Source organism: Canis lupus, chromosome 21, assembly GCF_048164855.1.
Source record: "Canis lupus baileyi chromosome 21, mCanLup2.hap1, whole genome shotgun sequence".
In the NCBI taxonomy this organism is placed as follows: Eukaryota; Metazoa; Chordata; class Mammalia; order Carnivora; family Canidae; genus Canis; species Canis lupus.
Genome location: NC_132858.1, coordinates 27,979,842 through 28,004,782, shown reverse-complemented (window position 1 = coordinate 28,004,782; position 24,941 = coordinate 27,979,842). Strand labels below are relative to the sequence as shown.

General features: G+C 39.1%; 1 protein-coding gene across 7 annotated transcripts in view; it reads left to right on the top strand.

Moving 5' to 3' along the window:
• Positions 1-24,941, top strand: part of LRRC4C (leucine rich repeat containing 4C) — a 1,168,116-nt gene that overhangs the window by 652,312 nt on the left and 490,863 nt on the right. For all 7 annotated transcript variants that reach the window (XR_012014048.1, XM_072791171.1, XM_072791173.1 and 4 more), the window contains one exon: positions 24,536-24,680. The gene's annotated coding sequence lies outside the window, so the exon portion shown is untranslated. The remainder of the gene's footprint in view (positions 1-24,535; positions 24,681-24,941) is intronic.

Sequence of the window (24,941 nt, the reverse complement as noted above, 5' to 3'; positions counted from 1 at the left end):
TTCTGCTAAGCTCAGTCAATCGTTGTTTAGCCATTTGGCGGGTTCTACTAGAGATGACGTGACTTCTTTACTACGAATTTCTTTCTGGGCAGTTTTGTAATCAGTCTATGATGATGGAGGGGATGAAGACAATTCACCATCTATTTCCTAAAATTCTTTAGTGTAAGATCCTCCTGTAAATACTTTGAATTCTTCAAAAATCAGATAGTTGGAATATATGCTGTTAGGTAGAGTAGGGAAACCAGGCCTTGGCTTTCATGTTGTGCTGAGCCATTGTATGTTCCGGTAGATGGGGCAGATGGAGGGGGGTGCACTGGGGGAGACTCACCCATGAAAATCTGCCTCTGGTACTACTTTGTTCAATTTCTCCTTCCTCTTTCCATCCTACCTTTCCCCCCCTCCGCCCATTCTCCACTTGAAAATAAGGTTTATCTGGGAGAAGAGGGGCGATTAAGTGAGGCAGGATTGGACAGAACTGAACAAAGGGAAGAGGAAAAGAATGAGACATTGGTTCTCTTCTTTGGCCAGAATAGGATTCTTCTCCAAAAACAAAGAACTGCGGGTACAAAAAAGACATAAATGTTAAGTAATGATCGTATGTAGAAAGTTCATCCTCAGTGTCAATATAGGAACTGCAAATTGTGCTAATGAAATGATACTTTGTAATTGTCAAAAGAGCAAAGCTTCTGAAATAACAATAAATGTTGGGAAGAATAAAGCAAAAGGGGAATTCCCTTGTACTGCACTGCACATCTGTGTGGAGATACAATTGTTAGAATGTTCATTTGTTTTGGTATTCTTAAATACTTTATTACAAGTATGGCCTTTAACATCACAGATATGGACAAAGATCTATGTTCAAGGACATTGCAATGGCTTTATGAATAATAGCAAGAAAAGGGGAAATAACTAAGGTCAAAAGGAGGAGAATGGTTACATTTAATTGTATGTTCATATAATAGAATATTATGCAGTTATTAAAATGATATCCATGAACAGTATTTAATGGGGGAAATGATCACCCTGGACTATTTAAAGATAAAAACAGTATTCAGGTGTGATCCATAGGTGTAAAATACAGTCAGTGATCAGAGAATTAGAGGAAATATACTGTATCATCACAAACCATCATCTCAGTGTCTTCAGATTGCCTGTGATTTTTTTCTCTCACTTCTTTTAGTATTCTCATTTTTTTTCTTTTTTTTTAAGATTTTATTTATTTATTAATGAGAGACACAAAAAGAGAGAGAGAGAGAGGCAGAGACACAGGCAGAGAGAGAAGTAGGCTCCATTCAAGGAGCCTGACGTGGAACTCGATCCCAGGACTCCAGGATCAGAACCTGGGCTGAAGGCAGGCGCCAAACCACTGAGCCACCCAGGGATCCCTTCAAATTTTTTCTATTATTATTTTTTTCCCTCATAAAAAGAAAATGTTATTAGACAATTACATGTCTCTTAGCTAGAAGATAGTGACAATGTACACCCAAATGATACATTGTCGTAGGAGAACCATTTCCGTTGACACCAATTAATTTGAATCTAAATTTAACCGTTCTCCCTCTTAGTTCAGTTCAGTGGTGCTCACCTTACTTCTGAAGGCTTAGTTCAATGTCTTTCTTTCATGCAGTCTTTGCTGAACCTCCCAGTCACCCCTTTCTAGATAATGTATAACTCATCTCTATTCTACAGAAGCATTTGCCGCATATATATTCATTGAACAAATAAAGGATTGAAGAGCCCAAGTGTTATCAACTGAATATTTGTGTCTTCCTCCCCTCGAAATGTGTATATTAGAGTCTGATCTGTAGTGCAATGGTATTTGGAACCAGGCCCTTGGAAGGTGATTAGGTCAGAGGGATGGAGCCCTCATAAATGGGATCAATGCCCTTAAAAAAAAAAAAAAAGAGAGAGAGAGAGAGAGACCCAAGAGAGGTCTTGCTTTCTGCCATGTGGGGTAAGAGCCAGAAGAACCAGGAAGCAGATCTCACGGGACCCTGAATATGCTAGTGCTTGATCTTGAACTTCCTAGCCTCCGGAACCCTGAGAAATAAGCATGTATTTGTTTAAGCCAGGCAGTCTACGGTATTTTTCTTAAAAGGGCATAGACTGAGGATTACATCGATGAGCAAGTGTTTCATATGAAAGGTGTAGGACTGATACTATTTTCTTCATTTTATGGAAGAAGAATTGAGGCTCAGAAAATTTCAGTTTCTTTCCCAAATGTCATAGTAATGAAAATCAAAACTAAAACACAATCCTCTTTAAACTTAGTGCTCTTTTTGATATTCTAATATTTGAAACCCTGGGACAATGAGAAACAACAGGAAGTTAAAGAATCATCAAGTTTATCTCCATATTTATCTTAGTCTGAGAAAACTTCTTGGAGTTTGTTAATTCATACAGGTATTTGGAATCATTCCCCATGTGTCCTTAAGAAAGATGTACAGACACAAAAGTTGGAAAAGGGTAGAAATCTGCTCCATTCTTTAAATGCTTGAGGGAAAGGAACTAATTAAAAGAGGTGAATTTGGATAAAAACTGAGGAAATGTAATGGGATTATGGGAGAGTAACAGCCCCCCAAGATACCCACTTTCTGGAAACTCGGATATATTTGCCTTACATGGAAATTGGGACTTTGAGGGTACAATTAAGGGCCTTGAGAAAGGGAGATTGTTGTAGATTATCCAAGTGGGTCCAATGAAATCACAAATATCCTTCTAAGTGAAATAAACGGGGCATCAGTGAAGAAAATACGAGGGAAATAGAGGCAAGAGGGTTGCAACTGCTGGCCTCATTGAAGATGGAAAGGAAGCATGAGCCAAGAATGCAGGAAGCTTCTAGAAGCCAAAAAGGCAGCAAAATGTATTCTCCTCTGGAGCCTCCAAACAGGAATGCAGCCCTGACAACATGGTGGCTAGCTGCATGAGACTCGTTTCCATCTCTGACATCCAGAACTGGTTGGATTATCTGTCGGATAATACATTTTTTGGTTGTTTTAAGCCACTCAATTTGTGGTAATTTCAGCAATTAGAAATTACTGGGGGAGGGGTGTTCCTTTATCAATTCAGGGTTTTTTTTCTTTCTTCTCTCTATTCCAGGCTTTACAAATTAGTGCTGTTGACACAGTAGCAATAAAAAACAATGAGGCCTTTGCCTTCCTAAAACTTCTATTCTGGCAAAGACAGATCATAAACACATAAAAATACATGAATATGTGCAGGAGAGCAGTGTTATGGAAAAGGTGGAAGTAGGCAGTTAAATCAGGCTGAAGAATGACTAGATGATTAAATACGTGAATGGAGCCAACCTACGGAGATTCCCTCTCTGGTATGATAGCTCACCAGGACCTGCCTCGTTGCCAGCAGCAGAGCAGGTCATTTCCTTCATAGGATTCACTTAGCATTTTGTTCTTCCTTCCTAATGTGGTTAGTCAGTGAGTTCTTCACCTATGGAGGACAGGTGTAGTATTTAATTGTACACTGGGTCTAGCACACAATACCTACACAAAAGATAACTTGTACAGATTTGCTTATTAATTTTAGAGAGAGAAAGAGAGAGAGAGAGCATGAGCAAGGGGAGGGGAGGAGAGAGAGAATCGCAAGCAGACTCCTCATTGAATAAGGGGCCAGACTCAGGGCTTGATTTCAGGACCCTGAGATCATGACCTGAGCTAAAATCAAGTCTGAGCTTAATTGACTGAACCCTCTCACCAGAAGCCCCTGCCCGAAAGATATTTAAGAAAGAGGGGCACCTGGGTGGCTCAGTTGGTTAAGCATCTGCCTTTGGCCCAGGTCATGATCCCAGAGTCCTGGGATTGAGTCCCACATCGGGCTCCCTGCTCAACAGGGCATCTGCCTATCTCTCTCCCTCTCCCCTTCCCCCTGCTTGTGCTCTGCCTCGCTCATGCTCTCTCTTGCTTGTGCGTTCTCTCTCTCTCTCAAATAAATAAAAAAATCTTTAAAAAATATTTAAGAAAGGAAAATGATAGGGACAAATGGGTAGGAATAAAGTTAGGAAAGAACAAATGTAGAAGAAAAGGCAGGAAAGGTCGGAAATACGGGAGAAAGGAAGAAAAAGAGCTAAGAAAATGATGGAGGAAAGGAAGGAAGGAGGACTGATATTCGACAACAGTCGTGCCAGTGAACTCCGTATCTCTCATTGCCTCAAATAAGCCAATCTACACAAATCTGCCCAGTGTGACACTGGTGAGGTGATACTTGCGTGCTGCCCTAGGTAGGTGCAACCTTAGGTATGTTCTATTGGCTGTGGGGACCAGGCCATCTCCTTCAACCAACTGTCCCCACCAGCCCAAGACACCTTGCTGCCTGGTGGCTCCTGGAAGTTGACTTCTGTAGTGTTTCCGTATAGCCGTGGGAGGCAATAAAAGAGAAACAACGGCCACACACCTCTCTGGCACTTTAAGGGTAATACGTTACGAGTGCATAAAATACACAGGCAAAGGCACGTAGCTGCTATTACCTGCAGCAAACGGGAACTCGGTTTCTCTGAATTATCCTCATCGGTGGACTGTAATTGATTGCTGCTCTCGAATCATTTATTTTATAAAACTCAATAAAAGAAAGTGATGAAAATGTGCCAGATGATTTCCACGGAGGGAAGGAATCAAAGAGCTGAGAAAGAATGCAGCCTTGATTCATCGTCACTCCCTGTTTTCTCAAATGCTGCCCCAGTCCTGGGTGGAAGACGGTTCATTTCCCCTCGGCCGCCCCAGCCCTGATGGGTGAAGCAAATTTCCCTGATGTTCTGTTTACCTCATTCTTGCTCTTATTTCCTTTGATAAGAACCTATTGGTATTAAGATTGCAGGGGGCTCATTTTACCTTGAGACTCTGGTTCAATTACTCCGGGCTACATGGGTACCCTGGCGAAGAGAGCTTGAGAATGGAACAGAGCTGGTATGCAAGGCTTTCCATCTCCCAGGTAGCAAATGCAATTGTTTTGTTTTTCACGGTCTTAAAATGACTGGATATCAGCAGCTTACACCCCGCAGGGCAAATCAGGATACAACATAAAGTGTTCGGAATTGCTATGTTGGCACTGATAGCAGAACGGTAATAACACAGTGCGTCTGGACACAATAGGGCTTTTGGCAATGTCAACCGCTCATTCCCTGGCGGAGAACAGACTGTGTCATTGTGTCATTCCGACTCACCTTTTATTTTTCCTCCTCTTCCTTGACCTGGGGAATTTTTTTAGGATGAATTAACTCCTCCTTCCTTGCCATAGACACATGTTGATTCAAGAGCTGGCTCTGCCACTGTATCTCTTGTTGTGGGGCACAAAGATAACTCTTTCCAATAATCTCTGTTCCCGAAAGGTTTTGTGCTTACCTGGCTCACCTCTGTTAAGTCGTGGTAACCTCCTAGATGTATTGAGCAACCAGCAAAGACTTGGGCGTGTATCCTTAAGAGTGGAAGAGGGGAGCTGTGTGCAGAAGGTTGTAGATCACTTACCCAATCCTCATGGGCGGGGTGTGCACCCCACACACACATGCACAGCTTACTCCATCTGCAGCTATTCCACAACTGGTAGCTAAGATTTCCATTCTATTCAGTCATTTTTAGCTGGAATTGCTGCCTTTGAAAACTCAATGTCTGTTATAGCCACCATTGTGTAATAGGATGATAATCTCTCTGTACTGCTATATTCTTTTTTAGTGTTCTCTCTGCCCGAACCTCATTGTTTGCAGTGTGATGAGTTTAGTCAGCCATCTAGATTTTATTTTATTTGCTTTTATCTTACCTCTTTATAAAACTTTTGTGAAATCAAAAAAAAAAAACTTGTGAAATCGCTAATCAGCTTTTTTTATAATATCACACAACCAATCTATATAATCTTTTAACTGAGGTTTATATATAGAGAGATAGATAGATAGATAGATAGATAGATAGATAGATAGATATAATTTTACATATATAAAATTTAGGTTTTGTATATATATATAAAATCATATAATTGTGCAGTGGTGTGTGTGTGTATGTGTGTGTGTTGTAGAAAACAACAACAATCATGACACTGATGGGGAGAAAATATTTTCCTGTACCCATCAATGTTCTTTTGGCTGGTCTAAGAATTAAAATGACATGAGACAGGTTAAAAGGAGAAAAATTAATTACCTGTGTGCAAGGACTCCATGAGCATAGGAGGCCACAGGCAGTCAGATGATTGAGGCTTATAGACCACCCAGAGCTAAGGAAAAGCAGGTAGGGTCTTCCTTCAAAGAGAAGGAAGACAATTCATAGGAAGATGGAAAAGAGTAAATGTTTCATGAACAGATGGTGGGCAATACAGAAACAAGGGGACCTGGAGAGGACCTTCAGCAGACAGACTTTGCTGGGTTCCTCCTGTCTACTTTATTCTAGGTATCTGTGGTGAAAGCTCCCTTCCTGGGACAGGTCCTGTATCTAAGCTCTTTTAGGCAGTTGGGGGTACAGGCGGTGGGGAGGAGTGTAAAAAGAAAAGTTCTTGAATGTTCTGTTTCTTAAAAATAATCAACCTACAGTGATGCTACATGCCAGAGAGACACTTGGGCTGGCCATTTAGTCTCCCCCACAATGCGTTCCATAAAAATTTACTACCAGATAGCCCAGAAACAATATTCATTGACTTTGAAGTTACAAGAGGGCTTCCAATTTCACTTTTTGGATTAATCTCATAGATTTGCAATGTACAATGCGTTAATTTTCCCTCTATTTTGGATTCTCCACAAAGGATTTATATATCTACCTGTTTTACGCTTAAGATTCATAGATAAGGTTCTTTCCATATGGTGAAAGCGCTCATAATGGAAGCAAGTGTGTGGTGTCATAGGATCATCATCAAACTATGCGTATAATCCAAACAAAAGCCCATTTTATTTTATTAACTCATGGAAATCTCAACAATTAGCAAAGAAAAGGAAAGCTGGGATAACACGGCCAGACAGACTATTGCTTAGAGTGATTGATCTGCTGAAGTCCCTTTACTTTCTTAAATAGTGTCGCTATCAACCCATGAATGAGAACTCTTCAAGCTTCCCTGTTTAGAAATAGTTTCTGCACTAACGAGCAGAAACTTTCCTTCTACCTTCCGATCCTCTAGTGATTTGCAGTTTCTTTGTTTCCCTGCCTTATTTCCCTTTCTGCATTGTTCAATGTTCTCGTTTTAAACTCTTTGGACCGGGACCTGAACTTTTTAAAGAAAGTGAACTACAAGAGTCTAACTTTCAAAATAATTGGACAGTCTGCTAGGTTACATTGCCCACCCATGTTTTGGAAGAACGAGTGGAGAAGTGGAGAGCAGAGAGAGGCTGTTCTTCCCCCCCCCCCCTTCCTTTCTGCGCTCCTCTGCCTGGAGATTGAACACCTCCACTGACATTGTCAACAAAGCTATTATTCCACTCATTGGTCAATACAAGCTCATTTTCTGCTGAATGCCTGGGGAATTGATGCATTGTATGCTGATCTTTCTCTTGGGTTTATTTTCTCAGGGACAATAATGCTTAATCTGTATGATGCACATCCCTGATTCTGAGGCTGGGGGCTGGGGGGGGGGTTACATCCTAACTCACCTGCATGGAAACTCAGATACACAGAAGCAAAAGGGAATGATAGGCATCTGCTTTGTGGAAGGAAAGGGGCCGGCCACTTCAGTCTTCAAAGACAAGTAGATTGCTGTCTTATCTTCATGGAAATCTCTACCTGTCCCTGAAGTCTGGTAGTGCAACAAACAAAAAAGTGTCAAATATAACAGGCTCTCACATCAGAAAGTCATCCATTTAAGTTGCCCATTATTCAAAATGGGTATTTTCAGCCTCTGGACTGAGGAAAGTGTTTATGTGGAATACATGAATATTTTGGGAGAACTCTGTATAAGTTCAATTACAGTTTTTTTGCTAGGAATGTCAGCATCTGATGGCAATATATAAACAAATTCTAGTTCTTTTCCAGTCTTGTAACCTGAGGCAAACGCTAAATTTACCTATTCAAGTCACTTTCTTTGACGAGCTTCCTCTAAGCTCCCTACCTCACAGGAGAAGTAATCAACTTCTCTATACACGGGTTGTTTCTTCCGTGTGCACTTCCTCTGTGCACTGGTAGGGTATTCTCATACCCTCTGGTACAGTTGGTTGTTTGCATTTTGTCTCTGGTTTCATGACTGCCTAAAGGAGTAATAATACCTAGCTCGCTGAGTTGCTGTGAAGTTTATGTGAAAGAACATATGTTGATGATTGCCATCTTCTGGTCCTGCTGCAGCTCTGGAGATGCCGAGGAAATTGGATAGTTGGGAAAGGGGAAAGCTCAGGTAACCTGCTTAGCCCAGCGGTTGGTAAAGGAGGAGCTGCTGTCTCTGTACTTCCCCTCTGAGCAGTCTGATGTCTTCCTCTAGCCACTGGTTCATACTGGTGGCCGATGGGCTGGATGAGACTCGTAGACCTGATTTCTTTGGTTGCCATCAAGTGTTTCTCTAGTTTTGGTAGGCTTTATTTTGCTTTATAAAATACCTGGTTGCAGCATTTCAAAATCAAAAGTTTTGATCTAAAAATCTAAATCTCCTGCTACACTTGGCTCCGGTCCTGTAGGACTGGGGCTGAATAAGAACATACCTTTTATATCCATTCATTCATGCATTCATGCATTCATGCATTTATTTATTTAAGAGAGACCGCATACATGCACTAGGTGGGGGGCAGGGAGAAGGGGCCAAGGAGAGAGAATTTTAAGTACGTGGGGTTCAATTTCACTACCTGGAGATCATGACTTGAGCCAAAATCAAGAGTCAGAGGTTTAACTGACTGAGCCACCCACGTGCCTCAAGGACAAACTTTCAGGTGGGTGTTCTCACCTTTTCACACTGGATTTTCACCCACTTGTTTCATTCGTTAGTGCTTCTCGCTTGACTTCTGGAGCCATTTGTGGTTGAGACTCTCTTCCAGGATCATAAGTGCTTCTAAGACTTCATGGTTTCAGATACGACCATGCTTTGCCCACATTGTTCTTTCCCCCCAAACTCCACCTTCCACTCTATGTGTGTGCTTTCCTCAGTTAAAAAGAAGTATGGACATGCAAAACAGGTTGTACTCCTCTTTTCTTCAATATTTTTGTTCACTGTTCCAAATAAGTATACTAATTCTATAATGTCATATTTGGGTATGATTTAGAACATGAGCTTTGAAGTAAAAATTCCTTGGATCTGAGAGACTAAATCTACTAATCTACAAGGACTGGACAACATAGGAAACTAGAAGTCTGACCCACATGCTGCAGCGACTAGACCAGAAAGCCAAACCCTAACCTCTAGCAATTGGCACCCAGTGTCCCTAATTTTTGCCCCCTCCTTCCAACTTAGGGCCAAGCCAATAAAGCCAACTATGCTCACCTGACCCCTCAGGTAGGATACCCCATTGCTGGTTAGCTCACCTCAAGTTTTGCTGCACCAACAGTCTCTAATCAGAGAATACTTGGAACCTTCCCTCTTTCTCACATTGTTTTCCAACTCCCCTGCCTGCCTTTGAGTCTCTGCCAGTTGCAACTACAAGTGATGGGGGCTGACTCCTTGCTATAGCAAGTTCTGAATACATGGTCTTTGCTTATTCTCATTGGGGTGGTATTCATTTCTTTCCATGTTAAATTCCCTATTACTGCCACTTGTTATATAACCTCGTGCATGTTTCTTAGCCTCTGTAAGTCATAGCTTCCTCATTCTGAAATGGAGATGTTGGTGATACCTGCCACATAGAATCAAGTCAGTTAACACAAGAAACTAAATGGAAAATGCTAAAAGTGTCTGGTACATGGTAAGCCCATAATAGTGCTCAGTGTTTTTAATCTTTGTAATTATTTATTTTTAGACAAAAGGTTAAAAAAAAACACTAGAGAGAACAAAGGGCTTGTATGAAGTTCACAAAGAAATCTGAACTGGGTGTAGATTCTTCGTTGGGTTCAAGTCTAGTGTTCTTTCTCCTACTTTACACACTTCTACTTTGCATACAGAGCAGAATCAGCAAATGTTTTCTAAGTGAATGCATGAAAGAAAAAGTAAATGAGTGAGCAGCCTAAATTGTTACATCAGTTGCAAATACAGCTATGGAAAAGGGGAGGAAATCATTCAATCAACCAAAAAAATGCATGTGTCTGGAACCAAACCACGTAAAATCTTGTAAGGGGGTAAAATAATTTTAGAGCTGGAAAGTATATTAGAGATCATTTAGTTCTGTGCTTTTCAAACTTTTTCAAACACCAAAATCATAGAAATTCAAAATGGAAAAGGTTTTACAGAAATATCTAAATATCTAAACTCTAGACATAGGTCTTCTATGGTTATACATGAAAGATGGAGAGACATTTTCATTTTTTTCTTGAACTTGATTCTTCCTATAAATACTGTTTGTGGATAATCTACTAGTGTCAATCATTGATTTTCAGGAAATGGATAAATCATGACCCAAAATAAGAAGCTGCTGAAATGCTTTTAATGCGTTTTAGTTTGTATTCCCTCAAAAGCAAACCATGAGACATAGATTTTGGAGAAGTAATTTATTTGAGAGACAATCCTGAGGAATACATGAGGTAGCAGGAAGTGAGATAGGGAATGGAGGAGACCCAATAAAAAGATGTATTGATAAGTGAATTACTATTATGGGCAACTGGTACTCAACTAACCCAGTAGAGAGACAGTAAGGAATCGTCTACAGAATTATTCCCATGAGGTGTGAGGCTGAGGTTTCATCTGTCTTGAATCAAAGGATCAAGGGTTAGGATCAGGTGTTAGGATCAGGGGCTAGGATCAGGACGGACTAGCATTTGCCATCCGAATTCTTAGCTTGAGAAAGGCCTGGTTAAAATATTAGTTTTAGCTTTGTATCTTTATCAAATTAGTAGGATCATAAAAGGCAATGATAAACTGAAGAAAACATAAATATTACAAAGGATTTTATTTTTCAAGCATAAATAATGCATAAGGAAAGAGCTAAAAAATAAAAAAGGCCTGATAGCAAAATGGGTTGTAGTGATGAATACTAACTCATAAATGATAGACTAGAAATGATAGAAACATGGGGAAGTCTCTGTTCATTATTCCATTAATCTAAGGAGGTTTTTTAAACGTGAGATCTTGATTTTTTACATCAGCTGCCAAGGGTGCCGTGCAAGGGGACTCGCATACGCTGCTGATGGAGACCAGCTTTCGGAGGCAATTTGGTGTCTGTGTCAAAGGCTTGAAAGTTCTTCATTCCCTTTGCTTCAGTGATTCCACTTTCTGAAAATACAACCTCGGGAAAAATGCAGGTGGGGCGGGGGGAATCCACAATTTCCATGAAGCATATGGAGTAGTTTAAAACAGTAAATACTCTACGTGGACAATATCATGCAGATAACTAAGTACAGTATAGACCCATACGAAATCTATCATGTAAGCCCTCTGCAAGGGCTTTTCAGGAGCAGGGTGTGTTAGCCTTATTCATCTGAAAGCAGCAAAGAATCATACGAAACACATAAAACCTGTAATAGGTGGACTTGGCCGCACCGCTTCCTGTCTTAAGTACTTTTATATGTATTAACTTGCTTAATCTTCTCCAGGGCCCAATGACGGACTATTCTGACCAACCCCATTTTATAGATGAATAAAAATGAGGGCAGTAGGCCCGTCAGGTATATTGTCCAAAATTACACAGCCAGAAATGATGGAATGGGGATTCAGACCCAGACTAAGTGGATGCAAAACCTGCAAGACTCTCAACCGGTCCTTTACTACATTTTGCAGGAGGCTCCAAAAAGGATAAACTGAATTTGGGATACTGCTAGGCCCCGGGCAGCAGAAAGGCTGTGTCACCCTAGTGCATGCTCTTGGGCTCTCCCTCCTTCTCTCTCCCCGCCTCCTCTTACTCCCCCCTTCCCTTTCTCCTTCTCCTCTGGGCTCCTGGGGCACAGCCCTCTCTGCCAGGAGGTACCAGAGGGCGCCAGGAATCAAATGTGCAACACAATTCTTGATAGGTACGCACTCTGCTTCAGTTCGTGCCCAGCCCCGATGAAAGCCAATCAGGAGCTCCCTGACCTAATCACAACCACCTAGAGAAGTCACGTTTGTCATTAGCGATGCTACGTGCGTATCATATTTGTTGCTATGAATGACGATTACTCTAAGATCTTATGTTTGCGAGGTTTTACACACTCCTGTTTCCTCATGTGATCATTAAGATGACCTTGTTTCAAATTGAACACCAATAAAAAATAAATTTATGTATAAAAAATAAGATGACCTTGTGAAGCATGTAAAGCAGACACTGAAATCCCTCTCTTATTTCCTTAACATTTTTATTTAAATGCATGTCAGCAGGTGCTTTCCAGACCACAAGCAGGCCCTTGCTTAGTGCAGCTAGTGAAGCCTGCTCTTGGGCCAAGGTTTCTTGACTTTGGTGCCACTGATGTTTTGTGCTGTGAAGTATGTCCTCCTCTGCATTCAAGGATCTTCAGCAAAATCCTTGGCCTCAACTCACTAGATACCTACAGAACTGCCCACCACACGCCCATCACAATGACTAAAATTATTTCTAGGAACTGCCTAGCGTCCCCTGCTGATGCCCACTGGTGTAGGCAAGTGCCTTCACTTTACCAATGAGGAATCTAAACCCCAAAGAGTGAACTTTAATTGCCCAGTTAGCTAAATTCAAGAGAGACGAAGGCCTAGAACACAGGTTTCTGCTATTTCTAATCCAGGGCTCTTTTTAGATTTTGAACTAGGGGGGGAGGGAGCTCAGAATTTACCAGAATGATACCATCATCCTCTACTTTGACTGGAGTAGCTGTAGGCAAAAGTATCTAGAACAAAAGGCTTTTGTTCATTTTCTTATTTCTACCTCTATGAAGAAGGTGCTATAACCTCTACCACATCACAGCCGTGAAAACTTTGGAGTTCTGGGCCAGCTGGGTTGCAAGGTTTAATCTCTTCTGTTTAATTGGTTCCTTATGGAAACACTTGGAAATCATCGTGGTTCTTTCGGCGTGAACCTATAAATTAAGTCTTCCTGCAAATGAACTTAACCCATATGTATCTGCCCGGTGTGCATTGACCTCTGTAACCTTCTGTGTCGTCTCTTGTAAAAAGCTGTCCGTGCATTCCCCTCCCCTGAGCTCCCTCTGGAGATGGGGGGGGGGGTGGGTTTCCATGTGGACGTAACATCCATCCCGTGGCTATTGCAACTGGAGCGCTCAGTCATCTCTCATACTCTCCTATTCTTGACTGACTTCCCCTCTTGGATCGTGATACATTTCAACATTTGATGCCTAATTCTTGCATTCTTAACTCAGGAGATGTTTTGGGAATGAATGGATCAATGGATAAGTGATGAAAAGCACCCAGATGGGGTGTTACATGCAACGGATGAAAAACTGAACTCTACCTCTGAAACTAATAGATACGCTATAGGTTAATCAATTGAATATAAATAATATATATATATATATTTTTTTTTTAAAGCAGCCAGATGACTACCAGGAAGATCATTATAAAAGGAAAAATGTGTTTTTTTTTTTTTCATATTCTCTAGAAGTTTACTGTGTTCCTTACCTAATCTTGACTTCTCAGGCAACGTTAACAGGAAAGTTTGAAACATTCCTATCAAATCAACTACTTTTGCAAATGTCCTGGGCAGGTGTTGAGTCCCATCCTAAATGCAATGGAAGCAGGTCTGTGTGATACCATCTAAACTTAGCAGTATCTCATTTTACCTTTTGCTCTGAGCTTTAAAAGCCTGATCCTGGGGTAATGAATTTGTAATGCAGCTCGGGAAAAACTGTTGCTGAATAACTGACAAAAGTAATTACAATTCCTTTAATAAACCCCATTCTCTCCATTGCCAGGCATTATTATGGAGCAATAATGATTACAATATTCTCAGGAAAAAAAAATCTGTAAAGCAGGACTATGCTTATTTAAATATTGTTTATCCAGGTATTTATTATAATAAGATAATGATCTTACTGTGAATTAGCTATCAAGTGAGATGTTCTGGCTGTTTGTAAAGTTTAATTCTATACTAAAAAATAATCTTGGGATGTAGTCACTGTAACAGCTAATGAATAAATATGAAGCTTATTTTCAAGCCATTCACACATTAGGAAATTTAGGTTTTAGCCCTCATTATTTTATCACATTCAATATAAAATTATAGACAGGCTTTGTCTCGATAAGTGAAATAATTTGCATGCATCAATCACAGCAAGAAAGACAAGGTTTAACATTCCTCATAGATTAATACTGATGTGTAATTTGAGTTTTAGCTTGAAAGGGCGAAGAGGTATTTCTTCAGTACAATTAGCATAGATCTCATTGCTTGAATGGCAATGTGTATTAATCAAACAGTATTTATTAAGCAATAATATTTACTTAGCACCGAGCTGAATGTTGGAAGATAAGAACCTGTAAATAATTTTAAAATATGATCACGACCATCAGAAATACAGCATACTCTTATTGAAAAGACGATATATAGGCATAATGTGTTAACTGATATTTTTATTTGAACTTGAACATTGCTTGAGTCTAAGAGTTAGAATTCAAGAAGGGCTCTGGTGCAGTGGCTGAGGAGCTCTGGACTGAATACCAGCTCCCTCTTTACCAGGGATGGACATGCCAGCTAAGACATATTATTACATGCAGGCTCTAGCCCAGTGGTTCTCAAACTGCTGCCTATCAGAGTTACGTTAGGTAGATTTAAAAAACCCCAAAGCCCAGGCATCAGGACTCTTTAAAAAAAAAACAAAAAAAAAAACAAAAAAAAACTTAGGTTTCAGTGTGATTTCAGGGAGCACCCCTGGTTGTGAATGATTAACCTAGTTGGCTAGTTCTCCGACTTTAACCTGAATGTCTGTCACTTGTCTTCTTCATTATGGAAAGTGCAGGTTCTCATCCAGGAGGCTGGATGTGGGAGCTGGAATTCTGTGTTTCCCACTGGCTGGGGGGGGGGGGGGGTGGTGTTTGCAGAGGGAGATTACCGGTGCCCAGGCCACACGCTCTGTGGGAAAGTGCTAGCCCACTACTTTGTTATCTTTAAACAGTGATACCTCTTGGAGGGTTTATATAAAGGCTAGGCATCAGGCACCGTGCAAATCAAATGGCGCAGGTACCTTCTAACATCGGTGGTTATCATATTGATTTCAACTCAACTTCCCCCAAACTATTCACATCACTAAGGAGAGTCCTCTGTTTCTAGGATGCATATATCTGATTAAAAAAACAAAACAAAACAAAACAAAACAAAACAAAAATTTTTAAATTCCTTTTTTTTTTTTCCTAAGTAGGCAAAGTCTAGTTATTGTTATGAGACCTGAAGCTTATGCAACCCCTACAGCCCATCCTCATTTTTCCTTGGCTCCATAGTGGAATCACATGGAAGGATTTTACAACACTTCCAATGCTTGGGCAGCCCCCAGACAGGTTAATCAGTGTCTCTAGTGGTGGTGGGATGGGGGTGTGGTTCACTGCAAGAGTATTGTTGAGCAACACAGCTCACCTAATTTTCTGCATTCCATTTACTTGACCTTTTATTCAATTAGCATGCCTTGAGCTTCTAAGACATGCCAGCATTGTCCTGGATGGTTGGGCGGATACAAAGAGTGATAAAAAGCAAAGTATTAAGATCTTGGTACCAATAATCGCTTTACTGTCTTTACAATAAATCTGTGGGGTAGATATTGTCGTTATTACATCATATGATGACCCAGTTCTCTAGGAAGTTAGAATATATCATAAGATAGAAAAAAGAAGGCTGTAAAAAGAGTTGCGGGACATAGATGTAGTTTTATTTTTGGAATGTGTTCTTCACAATTCCTCACCTTGGATTTTTTTTTTTTATGACTATTGGGTTAATCAACTCAAGTATTGTCTAAAATCCTAAGGTCGAGGACCACATTTTATGGTTATTTTTTACCCTAGGGCCTAGCACAAGATTGAAAACAAAGTGTGGGGCAGCCCGGGTGGCTCAGTGGTTTAGCACTGCCTTTGGCCCAGGGCATGATCCTGGGGTCCCGGGATCGAGTCCCACATAGGGCTCCCTGCATGGAGCCTGCTTCTCCCTCTGCTTGTGTCTCCACCTCTCTCTCTTTCTGGGTCTCTCATGAATAAATAAATAAAATCTTTAAACAAAAAAAAAAAAAAGAAAAGAAAAGAAAGTGTGTTTTCTCTTTGTTTTTCTTTCTCTCTGTGAAGATAGATATATGTACATACATACACACATACATATATGTACACAATTTTATATATTTAGACTTTTATTTTAGTTTTTTTTTCCCCAATATTCTCTGCACTCCTTAATCTGGGTATGTATGCCCCTCATCAGTTGTGGGGAAATGTATTCATTCACTCTTTATATGTTACTCCCCGAACCCTCCCTACAGCCCAATTTATAAACTCCTTTGAGGCATATGTTGGCTCTTCTCATTGCAAATTCTGAGTTTCTTAACTTTTCTTCTAGTATGTTTCATGCATTTACCTTTTGGGGATGGATTGTAAATTACTTCATCAGTGGCACCTTTACTTCATGAGCATTACTTTCCGTGGCATCTAATTAAAAATATAATGCATCATTAAGGATTTCTTTCTTTTTTTTTAATTTCTAGGTTTTTTTTTTTAATCCTAGTAGTTCTGTTTGGTTATTTTTCAACTTTTCCTGTTCCAAGTATCTGATTCCTTTTTATGTTTTTATTAAATTATTTTATGTCTGTAAGATTTACAATAGTCTTTATTCAGTTATTTCCTCAGTTTTAAAATATTTTTGTTTTTATTCCACCTGTGTACTATGTCTGCTAAATATTCATTCATGATGAGAATATTGTATAAGTGTTTTTGAAATACTGAGCTTATTTCTACTGTATCTATGGAGATCATTCCAGTGTGGTTTTGCCAATGCTTATAATAAGAGCTGTATCAGCAATATCATTAGACTTGGCAAAGATTTATGCTAATTTTGCATTGTAAGGCCAATGATACATTTAAACTCACTATATAGAACATCAAGACTAATAATTCAGCAGAGTCTCTTCTTGCCTCTCCCAAATTTCTGTTATGACATGTTTTCTTACTGGTTTTCTGTACTACAGGTAGATCTTTCTCTCTTTCTTTCTTTCTTTCTTTCTTTCTTTCTTTCTTTCTTTCTTTCTTTCTTTCTTTCTTCTTTCTTTCTTTCTTTCTTTCTTTCTTTCTTTCTTTCTTTCTTCTTTTCTTTCTTTCTTTCTTTCTTTCTTTCTTTCTTTCTTTCTTTCTTTCTTTCTTTCTTTCTTCCTTCCTTCCTTTCTTTCTTTCTTTCTTTCTTTCTTTCTTTCTTTCTTTCTTTCTTTCTTCTTTCTTTCTTTCTTTCTTTTTTTTGAATTCAGAGTGAAGCCCTTGTGGGTTGCAGCTGCATGCAGAGTCCCAAAACTGTCCCATGCAGAACCAAAACTTTTCTACTTTTTATATATAAGCCTCAATACACATCTGCTTACTTTCTTTACCTCAAAACCTCTATACTTATCTGGAACAGCTGTAACATTACTACACATAAATTATTTCTCTGTGATTAATTTATTTTTTGTTTTATGGTATCTGAGAATTTTTTTTCTTGTGTCAATTATTCATTTTCAAATGACAGTATTTTATCCAGCTTTCCCAAATATTTGTAGTAGAATTTTCAAATGTTTTTCAGCCATTTTGCCAAATATAAAGCCATCTCTGTTAAGTAATTAGTATAACCTTTACAAATAATACTGTAAAGTGTTTTAGGCAATAGTCCTTGTTTTCTATACTTAAAAAAAAAACAAAAAAACAAAACATGAAACCAAGAGGCACAACAAAACAACGTAATAAAAAGAATCTTTAAATAATAGGACTGTTCTTTCAATATTTTGATGGCACATGTGTGTTGGGGGAGGGGTGTAGAATGCAAAGGTAATGCCCAGTCTACCTATACCTTTGTTATCCAGTGCTTTCTAGCACAAGGACAGTTTTGCCCTAATTTTACCCCATTGCATCAGCTTTTGATTCTTTCCTGCATGGGAGTAGCATGAGACAATGGGAAGAAGAGGAAGAACATGGCTAGAATGGGCTTCCTTGAATTATCTTTCTATATGTCACCTATATTGCTATGTTCTTGGCCAGTGTCGTTTTTCACGTTGAGTTCAGCCGTCCTCTATTTCCCAAATTTCACACAATTCCATCAGTTTTCTTCACTCTTACATAGTATTATTCTAAACCTTTAGATGCAAAGAACAGCCAATAAACCAGCTAGTTCCCCATTCGGTTTAGAATATCTGAAATATTTGTTGATCACTCAATAATCAGAAGATAGATTGGTGACTTTATCAGCAGTTAGTCATGAAGGAGTATATAAACCAGGATACCGTTAGGTAAAAAATGTTACATGATGGGTAACTATTCCTTAATGCCTATGCTATTGGTGTGAGGCACCTCACAAGAACCACATTTGACAAAAACTTATGAGGTAATGTTTCCATGGAAGATATTCATTCACTTATCCCTTTAGTAAGTATTTATTCAGTAATTTAGTCTGTGTCCAGTGATGCCATATAGAGGTGCTTTTAGGCTCAATTTTCAATTTTGTTTATCCTTTCCCTATTCTTTGAGCTAGATGATTAGGTTACTCTAAAACTTATACAAAATCCCATGCAAATAAGTCTTTACAGCCTGCCATTCTGCGTGACTGCAAGTCCAAATGGAATGAGAAGCACTGTATTACATGTGCCCTTCACTGTGTAAGTTATTGGGTTACAGTGAATCAAAACAGGTAGGGCCCTTTTACAAGAAGAGTCTCATATACTGGGGCAGATAGTTATCAGAGGGATCATTAATAACATTTGTGACTTATTTGTTTTCTTTTCTTTTGAAAGTATACACCCCCAGGGCTTATATCCAACCTGCATTTATGTTCTCTTGACTGATTGTTTTGAATGATGTCGATTCTGATGGGACCAGTGTCTATTTCGATTTGTCAGCGCTCATGCTCTGCTGGCTATTAAATGATTTCATTATCTCCTCTGGTAGACTGCTCTGAGAGCTCAGGGAGGCATCACTTGAGGTTTCCAGCAGTTGTTTCTTGTCTACCCCTCCTTATTCAACAGAAGAATGTTGACGATTTTCCGTAGATATGTATTTCAGTGCCTAGATTGTATTAGACCTATGGGGTCCAGTACTGTGGCCACAAGGCCCTTGTGGCTATTGAATGCTTGAAATGCAGCTTCTTCAAATTAAGATGTGCTGCAAGTGTAAACTGCATATTTTATTTTTATTTTTATTTTTTTACTATTTTCAAAGACTCTAGAATTTAACGTATCTCATTAATTATTTTATATTGACTGAATGCTAAAATGATACTATTTTAGGTATGTTGGGTTAAGTAAGATATATAACTAAAATGGATTACAACTATTTTTTTTACCCTTTTCCAATGTGGCTATAAGAAATTTTAAAATTACACATGTGCATTATATCACGTCTATTTCAAAGTATGGTTTTAGAATTTAGATTTAATAAAAAGCAATTATATATAAATGCCCCCATTTTTGTAGCTTACCAAATGAGGTCTGGTAATAGGAAATGAGTTACCCAAGGACACAGAATGGAACAGTATTGGAATTACGCTTGTGTTCCATACTTAACACTGCCTTTAAAGTTAGCCCTTACGGTCTTCAAAGGAAACATATTAGTATAAAAATTGTTTTGAAGATATGAAACCCTATCTCTTGAACATTGATCATAAAATGTTTTATACGAAAGAACACTGGAATTGTACATGTTTTTCTGCTTCTTACTATTTTCTCTTATCCTAGGTTTCAGGAAATAGAACTAGCTAGCTAACAAAAACCCTTTTTGATTTCTTATGAAAAAGCAAAATTTGGATACTTAATAATTGTATAGTTATTGAGTTGTATAATTGAAAGGAACCAGATAGTCAAATAACCAAAACTGCAGATAACCTCAAATTCAGTTGTTTTGGGAAGATGAGAGGAGAGCGTTTTCTTTCATGATTATGTGTTATATATTTATAATTTAAATGAAATTGTATATTCTAGGCCCATATTCATTCACCACTAAGTCCGTGGACTATAGGCATGATCAGTGCTAATTAATATACAATTTATGAAAAATAGTAGAATATGATACGTAAATAATACTGTTGGCATACTTTGTTTATAATATACTTATTTGAATGAAGTGAGATAGAATATATATATTTAAAACCTTTTAAAATTGTTGTGGAGTTCATAGATGAGAAGGAAATAATCCTTCAGAAACACCTCAGAAGGTTATTTACATTTGCAAAGTACCATGTGAGGAATTGTACTCATCTGGGATTAGCCAAACCTCCCTCACCCCTCAAGACAATGATTTGTATCTCATGATGTGATTTTTTTTGTTCCCCCATAAAGAAAGGTACACACTGGCGGTACTCTTTACATCTGCTCTGGCAGCTCCATGATGACATCAGAGACCAGGCTACTTCCAACTCCATTTCGCTATTCCTGGGTTGTGGGCCTTATCTTCATGATGTAAAACAAGAGGTGAAACTCCAGATATCAAGGCTGTGCCTCAGAAAACTGTCTGGTCAAAGCATAAAGAAGTGTGTCAGTGCTTCCTTTAAAGAGATGTTTTTTGAAATCCCAAAAGACAACTTCATTTATAGCTCATGGACCTGAACTCAGTCATGTGGACACATTTCCGTGCACAAAGGCTGGAAAATGTGTGTTCCTACCCCCAACTCTCCCTTAACTGAGCAACAAAATACTTCTAAAGTTTGCTGGTTTTGTTATTAAAGGATATGAGAAAATAGATTCTGGGGCCAGCCACAAATAGACCATACTATGATTATGGTCTACACATTTGCTTCCCAGGTATTTATGCCTACCCTTCCTCCTTAAACCTCAACAATTTATCTGTTTACTGAATTCACACATCATCATAGAAATCTGAGTGATGGGCAGTCCTTTCCTATAGGTTCAGATACATATTATGTGATCTGAAGACCGATATATTAAACATGTCAGTTATTGGATGTTAAAAGTAAAGAAGGTAGAACACTAAAACTCTCTTTTCAGAAAGGGAGAGAGAATTGTAACTCGAGGGTAATCATGGGTGGATCACAACCATCAAATCTGCTGGACAGAAATAATGAAAGCTCTTTGTTCTGGTTCTGGCTCCAGAAGGTCTTCATTATCCATTAATTTCCATATCCATATTTTAGGGGAAGAATTAGAAAATAAACCCTTCTTCAGGAGCTATACCTTTTGGTATGAGATTGAGAAAACAGAAAATGTTTTTAGGATTATGTCATAGGCTTGATATTATTTTGGTAATCCCCCCCAAATGTGTTAATTATCTGTACCATCAGCTCATAGCCCATCCTGTGTATGATAAATCAATCATACCCAACAATTTTCTGTAAGGTGTATTCAGCCAAAATTGGTCAAGATCATCAGAGTCTGGAAACCATGTGAAACTGGTGGCAAATTGAATGAATGTAGCCAAGAGAAAGGTTGAGAAGAGGCCTGATCATCATCTTGTAATGCTGATATGCTGTCATGCAGCAAAGGGGACTATTTATTTTGTGTTACCTCAGAAGGGAAAGCAATACCTAGTAGAAGTAAATTACAAGAAGGCAGGTATTGATGAAATTTGGAAGAAACAAAACAGAATAAAACAAAATGAACACTCTTTCCAATAGTTGGAGCTGCCCCACATCTGGAAGTCTCCCTCTGGAGGTTCCCTCATTAGTTTTTGGGACTCCTTGGAAGGAATTTCTAGTGAGGAAAGTTAAATTAGAGAATTTCCAGGGATCCATCCTATTCTACTTTCCATGTTTCTATGATTCTGTGAAACCAAAGACAAAAACTGGACAAGTTAATTCAGAAGAGGCATGAAGCAACTACTGAAACATATCAAACTGTCTCACAACCTGCCATAAAAGATTTATGCTATTCCCCTAAGAGCAGGCAAAAGATGAAGACGGTTCAATCTTCCATCTTCCAGTTGGCCCATTTGATCGACTGGAATCCCTGACACAAGTTTTTGTGGTCATTTGACCCACTTTGAATTCCTGACACGAGGGAGTTGTCATAAAACAAAAGGTCTCTATAAGTTACATTTTGTTCTCTAGGAAACACCTTCTGTTTCATGGGAAATGTGTTCATTTCTTGGTAAGTGTGTTTAGTGAGTCATGGGATTTGTCTTTGTGAGAATGGGGAGGGCAATTGTTTTCAGTGACCTCTAAATCCATGTGACTATATTTTAAAGTTGTCTTTTTCTATTGCTTTGACTGTTCACATGAACAGTGTTTGACTTTTCTGTCTGCACTTGTCTTCAAGTTCAGAGATGTGGACCGAGTTCTTTAGTAAGGGTATATTGCTATAGAAATTTTTAGGTGAGGGGCACCTGGGCGGCTGAGTCAGTTAAGCATCTGCCTTCAGCTCAGGTCATGATCTCGGGGTCCTGGATTTGAGCCCCAGGTCAGGCTCCCTGCTCAATGGGGAGTCAGCTTCCCCCTCTTCCTCTGCCCTTCCCCCAATTCACATGCTCTCTTGCTCTCTTTCTCTCACAGAAATCTGGAAAAAAATAGAAATTTAAGGTGAAAAAATTACATTTTTCAACAAGGTATATGGAACATTCAAAAAGTGCATGAATATATCGAAGCAAGGAGAAAAGCATTTGCCTATTCAGTAATTATTCACTGAGTTATTACATACCTACTTTGTGTCAGATGCTGAACTTGGCATGAAAGACAATGTGGTGATCAAGTCAGACACAGCCTGTCTTTGAGGTACATGCAGCCCATCAGCTGGGGAGTAACATAAATTGTGAAACTGTTAAAATAGGGGAAGACATTGGCTCTATGGAGGTTGCAGACAGGGAAACTAATGTAGACCTAGTAAATCAGAAATTGATGATATATTGGCTCAGAAGTGTGAGTGGCGAGAGAGAAGAGTGAGAAACTGGGTGTAGCCGGTTTCCCAAATACTCTACTGTATTTGTCCTAACTTAACACAGTGACCAGGGCAGAACTTTTCTGGGGAAACCCAAAAGTCCTATATTTTTAAAGACTTTAAGGAAAAACCAACAAGCACATTATAAAAACATAATTGGGTACAGTAAGTGGTTATTTCAAATGAGAGAAATCATCACAAGCAAATTCTGAAATTTTAGAAATTTAGAATCTTTTCTTCTGAATTCTTTTGTAGGCCGTTTTCCAGAAATGCTTATGTAGATATGCTTCTGTAAGCAACCTGGCTTTCCCTCCCCACCCCGAATACTCTAGGACTGGCAGGCTGCTGTGCAAGGGTGGGGGTGGGGGGATCTTGTAGCTTCATTAAATACAAAGTAAACCCACCTTACCAGCCACTCTAGTTTAGAAGCAACAGAAGATAGCAGGCTTGTTTTGCATGTTATGACTTTTGGAAATTTACTGTGAATTTTGGTAAAAATCATAACTCAGTTACTCAAGTGATTTTGATGCACTAGCGTTTGGATTCTTGTTCTGGCATGATTAGCTGTGTAAGGTTAGGCACGTGAATTATACTCATTGAGCCTCAGTTTTATCATCTACGAAACAGATAATAGTGATACCCATCATTTAGAATTAAGTGGGTAAAAATCAAATAACTATCATAATCACCATCATCTTTGTCTTTTTAAATACTTGTAGCACTGAAGTTCATGGAGAACAAGATTTGCAAATACTAAGCTATAAGTAAGCAAAGGTGTACAGAATTAAAAAAAAAAAAAACTAGTGTTATCATCACCTCTAACTTTAGGTAAACTTCGTAGTTAACAAAGCATTTCCATGTTTACTGTGCCAACTGATCTCACCAGATTCTTCCAGGATGGCTCACACCTGGGATCCTTCAGTGTTTGCTGTCTGCATCTGTTCTGGTTGGACAATGTACTTGACATTCTAGTAGCTGGATATTTTGAATACTACTCTTCAGAATAACATAATTAGGCTTCACTGTTACGCTAATCTTTTGGGTGTGAAGACTGAAACTGAAAAGAACTGACTTGCACAAAGACTCACGGGGAGATGGGTTACCTTGACTAGAAAAGGACTGCCCAGCTCCAACCCTGGTGCTTTTTCCACGATATCAAAACTTAGTAGCTCTTTTGACATTAACCCAACCTTAGATCTTCTTGGAATTAATAATAAAGGCAAACCAGTTAGGTAGAGCTAATTTCACAGATATCCTAAAAGGCAGTACTTACACTTACATTGCTTTCCTTCTAGTAGAGGGATCACCGATGAGCTCGGAGCTGTTGCTGGATTTAAGAGCATTAGAAGTATTGCATTCTGGTTTATGTGACATTTGGGGATGTGCTGGGGCAAAGCTTACAGAGGCCTGGGTGATGACAGAGTTAAAGTACCTGGTAAAGCAAAGAGGGAAGAACCCATCCGCTTGCATTTAAGAAAGCTCTAGTTGATGAACATACAATTAATGCAATGAGTCCGTAACCAGTATTGCTGTCTTGGTCATTATCATTAATTCCTTTCCTTGCAATCTTTCAGCCACTATCTATGATATGCATCAGTGGATTTCAAACTGTGCAGTGAGGAGCTAAAGTGTTTCCTTCAGAGCTCCTTCAATCACTTCAGCGGAGGAAAGAGTTGAAGGGACTGGCACGGTGTCTGGCATCTTTCATAACTGATAGTGGTAGGTGCATATTTATTTCCATTATATGTTGAACTTGTGCTTAAATTGTCCTTTGTAAGAGGGTTGCTTACCTTAGAAGTAAGTTTGGAAACTGCTGTACAGGACACAGGACCAGAATCTAGGTAGAAGACCCACTCCACCACTTTTTAACTCTGATGTTGGGTAAGTTACTTCACAACTCTGAAATTCAGGAAAAACTGATTTGGGGGGAGGGAGAGAGGAAGATTACCTTCTCCCGGGTAGTTGATAAGTCAGTGAAAT